Raw genomic sequence first — 5,170 nt, forward strand, 5'->3', positions numbered from 1 at the left:
AGATAAGGCCATCCTCTGCTACATATGCAGCTGGAGCCATGGGTCCAGCCATGTGTACTCTTTGGTTGGTGGTCTTAGCTTACCAACCAGGATGTCCATTTACCCAAGTATGTGTTTCTTTCTGCTAAATTGAATGTCAGTTCTGAGAGAGGTCTTGGGAACTTAAACTTTACTCAACTACTACTCAAAATGAAAGTCTTATTCTGGGTGGTGGTAATGGCAACATCAGCATCAGTGCCTGGATGCTATGGGGGCATCTAGGAGCTCCCTTGCTTGGCCCTTGGCAGCCAGATGGCATAGGAAGGATGGGCTGTAAGTGTTAACATTGAATGCTTCAGATCTGGTCACTATGGTATGAGAACAAAAATGTATACTGTGCCACATCGTGTACTGCTCAAAAAAGGAGATGGATGAACACATGCAAAGCATGTTGTATCACAGGAAACTTGAGAATCTGAAGGGCAGCTTTGGCTTAGAAATGGTACCTTTGGTTCAAAATGAACAGGAAGTCTTGGATTTAGATGAAGATCCTAATCTACCCAGTCTGGAAGGATTCTAGAGGAAAGGTGTTTCCATTCCCACACCCTCTGGCTTGGCAAGAAAGCAAAGTCTTTCTGAAAGCAGTGTGTTCATGGGCAGTGCTCCTGTATATAGCTTCTTTAATGGGGAGAGTACTGGTAAAGAAAATGAAGCCCAGCAGAGTCCTTCATCTAGTACTGCACTGAGCGCTGCCCAGAGTCAGAAGAGAGTCATGTATCTTGAACAGGAAGTGGTACCTCTGACTCCCTCTGTCAGAACAGTTGAAAAGGGTTGGGAACATTCCTACCCAGTGGTTACATAGTGCACAGTTACCATTTGATCACATAATGCCTTTTGTGCATTCAGCTAGACACCTGCACATCCAGGAGAGGTCTACTCCACTATCAGAGTGCCACACCCAGGTGAGCACTGGAGAAGGAAGCCCACAATCCTGAAATGCATCTTCAGGTTAGGCAATCTCCAGCTTAGCAGATGCGGCCACTGACAGCAGTTGTACCTCTGGTGCTGAGCAAAATGATTGTCAAAGTATTAGAAAGAAGCAAACAGCCACAGAGGATGGAACTTCCCCTGAACTACCAAGTCTTAGGAGAAAAAAAAAAAGAAGGAAAATTAAAGGAAAGAAAGAACATTCTCAGGTTGACCAGCTATTGACTATTTCTTTAAGAGAGGAGGAACTGAGCAAGTCCCTGTAGTGCATGGACAACAAGCTCCTACAGGTGCAGGAAGCACTGCAGACAGCTTATATTGAAGTTCAGAGGCTGCTCGTGCTCAAGCAGCAGATAACTGTGGAGATGAATGCCCTGAGGACTCACAGAATACATATTCTACAAGGTTCTACAGATGACAAGAAACATATGAACCTTTTGAGCACCTAGACCAGGCTCCCTGTATGTAGCCTCATAGCATGAGAATCAAGGAACTGCCAATCTCAGACAGCTCTACAGCCTGCACCCTTTCCCCCAGGGTTTCTTGATCCACCTCCCTCCCATGTTCCTCTATCATCCTCTGGAAACCCTCTAAATAACAACTTGTACTTTCCAATCCCATGATACTGCCCCTGATTCATTGGTTCAAATTAAACAAGAGCCCATTTCTCCTGAACAAGAGAGGACAATGAATGCTGTGCCACAAGGCTGTGCTTCCAATGTGTCCAAGGAATCACTGTAAACTAATAAAGTGGTTGGTGATGGCTCACCAGTTTACCGAGCCATCCCTGCAGTGATAACATCAGAGTCAACAGAAAATTGCAAGGAGGTTAACCAAAATCTGAATTTTTCTTTGGAGCAAGGAAATTCCAGAAGCAGAGAAAACTCTCCCTCTTGCCAATCTCCTGATCTTACTGGCATAAACAGAGGTGAAGAGTCAGCCAAAGGCAGCAGTGGATCTGAAGCCTGCAGCAGTTCTTTTCTAAGATTGTCTTTCGCTCCTGAAACTCCTGCAGAGAAAGAAACTCAGTCTCCAGCTGACCAACCTGAGCAGCAGGGAAAATCCACACTGGCATCAGCTGAAACTAGAGGTAGCAAGAAGAAGAAGCAACTAGAAAAAGAAGAAGAAGATGCTTCGGGCCACCCATGTTCCCGAGAACAGGATACAGAACAGGATGTGTTCACTGCTAAGCCTACAAGAAAGGTCAAAACTGGAAAGGCAGCTAAAGGGGGGAAAGTGACAAGCTCCACCTGGTGAGACAGCCAGACTCATCGGGAGCAAGAAGCTGACTGAGATGAGCCAGATAGCTAGTTCTCCCTAGAAGTCCTTGAAGTCACAAATCCTCAGTTAGAAGTAGTTACTTCTGAATCAGGAGATGAGAAAATGGACAGCCCATCGAAGAAAGATGCCTTGATCTCTGAAGAGCAGAACCCAATAGAAACTTCTCATTCTGGTTGTGATGAGGTTGGCTCTACCAGTGAGCTTGGCACCCACTACAAGGATGGCATTCCTGTAAGTGTGGCAGAAACACAGACTGTGAGCTCCTCCATCAAAGCATCTAAGAACTCTTCAGAAGTATCTTCAGAGCCAGGAGATGATAATCAGCCTACAGAAGGAAGCTTCAAAGTACACCAGGTGGCAGTGAATGCAATTCAAATATTTTGAAACTTCCTATATACTTGTTCAGCAGACACAATTGTCTGGGTTTATAATCTGGTGAGTCAAAAGTGAATTGGTGTCTTTAAGAGACACATTTCTAAAGTGAGCTGCCTTCTCATCACTCACACCTCTGGGAAGAGTTCTGTATTCTACAGGGTTTACAGTGACCACACCATCCACTGCAATAATGTTAACATGCAAGAATTTATGGAACAGTTACAGCTGGAATACCGGGTCCTCTGCCTTCATAATAGATGGTGAACCCTCTATGCTGGTCTAGCAAATAGCACTGTGGTCACATTCAACATAAAGAACAAGTGACAGATCTTTGAATGCCATGGCCCCCAGTCAGTCAGCTGCTTCGCCACAGCTCAGTAAGTTGCCTGAAAACTGCTGGTTGTAGGATCTTATGACTACACCATTACTGCTACTCAGAACACTGGAGGGCCACAGCAAGACTGTTCTTTGCATGAAGGTGGTGAATGACCTTGTGTTTAGTGGCTTCAGTGACCAGTCGGTATGTGCTCACAACATTCATATTGGTGAGCTTGTGCACATCTATAAAGGCCACAACCAGGCAATGACTATGGTGAATATTCTAGGGAACGTGATGGAGACAGCTTGCCTGGACAAGTTTGATCGTGTCTTTGAATTACAGTCCCATGATCGACTGCATGTTTATGGAGTGCACAAAGACATGATTATGTGTATGACCACCCATAAAAGTGTGATTTATACTAGCTGTTATGATGGCAACATCCAGACTCTGAGGCGGAATCTGATGCAGAATTACTACTCTTGGTGGCATGGCTGCACAATGATATTTGGCTTGTGGACCACTTGAAACAACACTTGCTGACTGATCATACCAATCCCAACTTCCAGATGCTGAAGTGTCACTGGAGGAACTGTGATGCCTTTTTCACAGCTAGGAAAGGATCCAAGTAGGACGTTGCAGGTCATATTGAACACCATGCTGAAGATGACAGCACAATAGATTCATGAAGTTTTTTGCCTCCCATGTTGGGGAGTCATTAGTGAAGGATTATCCCATGGGCTGTTCACTGTCCTTCTCCAGGCCTCTATCTGTCCTCCGGCAAATCTGGGAGGGAGAAAATGGTTCTTAACCAGACTCACCACTAGCAAAGTGTGAGCAGTCTGAGGACAGTTTGGTTACACACAACTCAGGTCCACTCTAGAGCACATAAGTGATATTTAAGTAGTTTATAAGGAAGCTACTCTTCTGGAACAAATGACATACAGTGTTTTATGCTACTAGACTATAGGTGTTTATTAAAGATGCAGATTTAAATTAGTTACCCAGTTTGATCCCAATCATACATATATTTTATTGATTTGGTTTGTGATTTGGTTTATGTTCTTATGATGGCTTATGATAGATTTGTTTTCGAGATCAGTTTTAATTCCTCCTTTTGAAATAACTGGGTATTTAAATTTAAAGTAAATATTTTTCTTTCTAAAATAATTAGGTTCACTGTCTCCCTATTGATGTAGCTAGACAAAGCTGGCTGTGCATGCAACCTGAAACATGATAGTGTCCTGAAGTGCCTGGCTGCCCTGATTGCTGTAATTTAGAATTCAGACACAGTCCACGATCAGAAGACTCTGATGACAGCAATTCCCAGTAATCACTCCAGAGTGGTCAGTGGGGTGCCACCTGTGCTCCTGCACTCCCTGGCTGTTTGAACAGAAGGCACTAACTTTATTCTCTTTTTATCTCTGGCTCTTGGAACCTCATGAAGAGTTGACACCATGTGGGTTGCTCTGTTGCCAGCCCCCATCGTTCCTACTGTCTTGCTGTGCCTAGAGCAGTTGCAGGCCAGGCTCCAAGGTTGCTTCCACCCATGGCATGCACCCTAGAGAGGGAGCTGGGAGAAGCAGCTGGAGACAGTTGATTGGGCTGCAGGCAGGCCTCTAAAGCCAGAGCTAATGAAGCCAGTGCCTGTCTTCCTGTTCATGCCAGCTGTGGAGTGGAATGTGGTGGAGGGAAAAGCTACCACTGGGAGTACCCATCTTAGTGGGTCTTAACGGGATTGCTTTGTTCTTGGATTTCTTAAATACTTGTGTGTAAAACTGAACAAGTTTTATTATCTAATGTTTTGTTTCTAGATTTCAAAACCTCGGGTTCTTCAGAGCAAGCAGACCCTCATGCCACATATCCTAGCTTCAGGGTGTGATGCTTTCTGGTACTGGGATTGTGACCTCTTTTTTTGTCCCTGGCCTAATCAAACCTCCCCACAGGCTCTGCCAGGAATTGATAGAGGCTGTAGGCAGGTGATCCCTCCCTCCCTCCCCAGGAAAGGTTCCAGTAATTCTTGCTGGACTCAGAAAATGTTAAGAACTAATCTAAGAGCTGATATTAGTTCATGAGTGGCCACTAGCTGTTCATGTGTGGCCTTTTGTGTGGGAAAATTTTTGTTGACCACATGACTTAGATGTGAAGAGAACCATTGTGTGATACAGAGGAGATACTGGCAGCATAGTTATGAGATTACGAACCCTTTCCCACCTCTCACCTTTACTT

General features: G+C 44.7%; 1 pseudogene; it reads left to right on the forward strand.

The window, feature by feature from the left end:
- Window positions 1-349: 349 nt before the first annotated feature.
- Window positions 350-3,630, forward strand: LOC110288280 (zinc finger protein 106-like; annotated as a pseudogene).
- Window positions 3,631-5,170: the final 1,540 nt, after the last annotated feature.

The sequence above is a fragment of the Mus caroli genome, unplaced genomic scaffold, assembly GCF_978045245.1.
Source record: "Mus caroli unplaced genomic scaffold, Mus_caroli_1 scaffold_5, whole genome shotgun sequence".
Classification (NCBI taxonomy): Eukaryota; Metazoa; Chordata; class Mammalia; order Rodentia; family Muridae; genus Mus; species Mus caroli.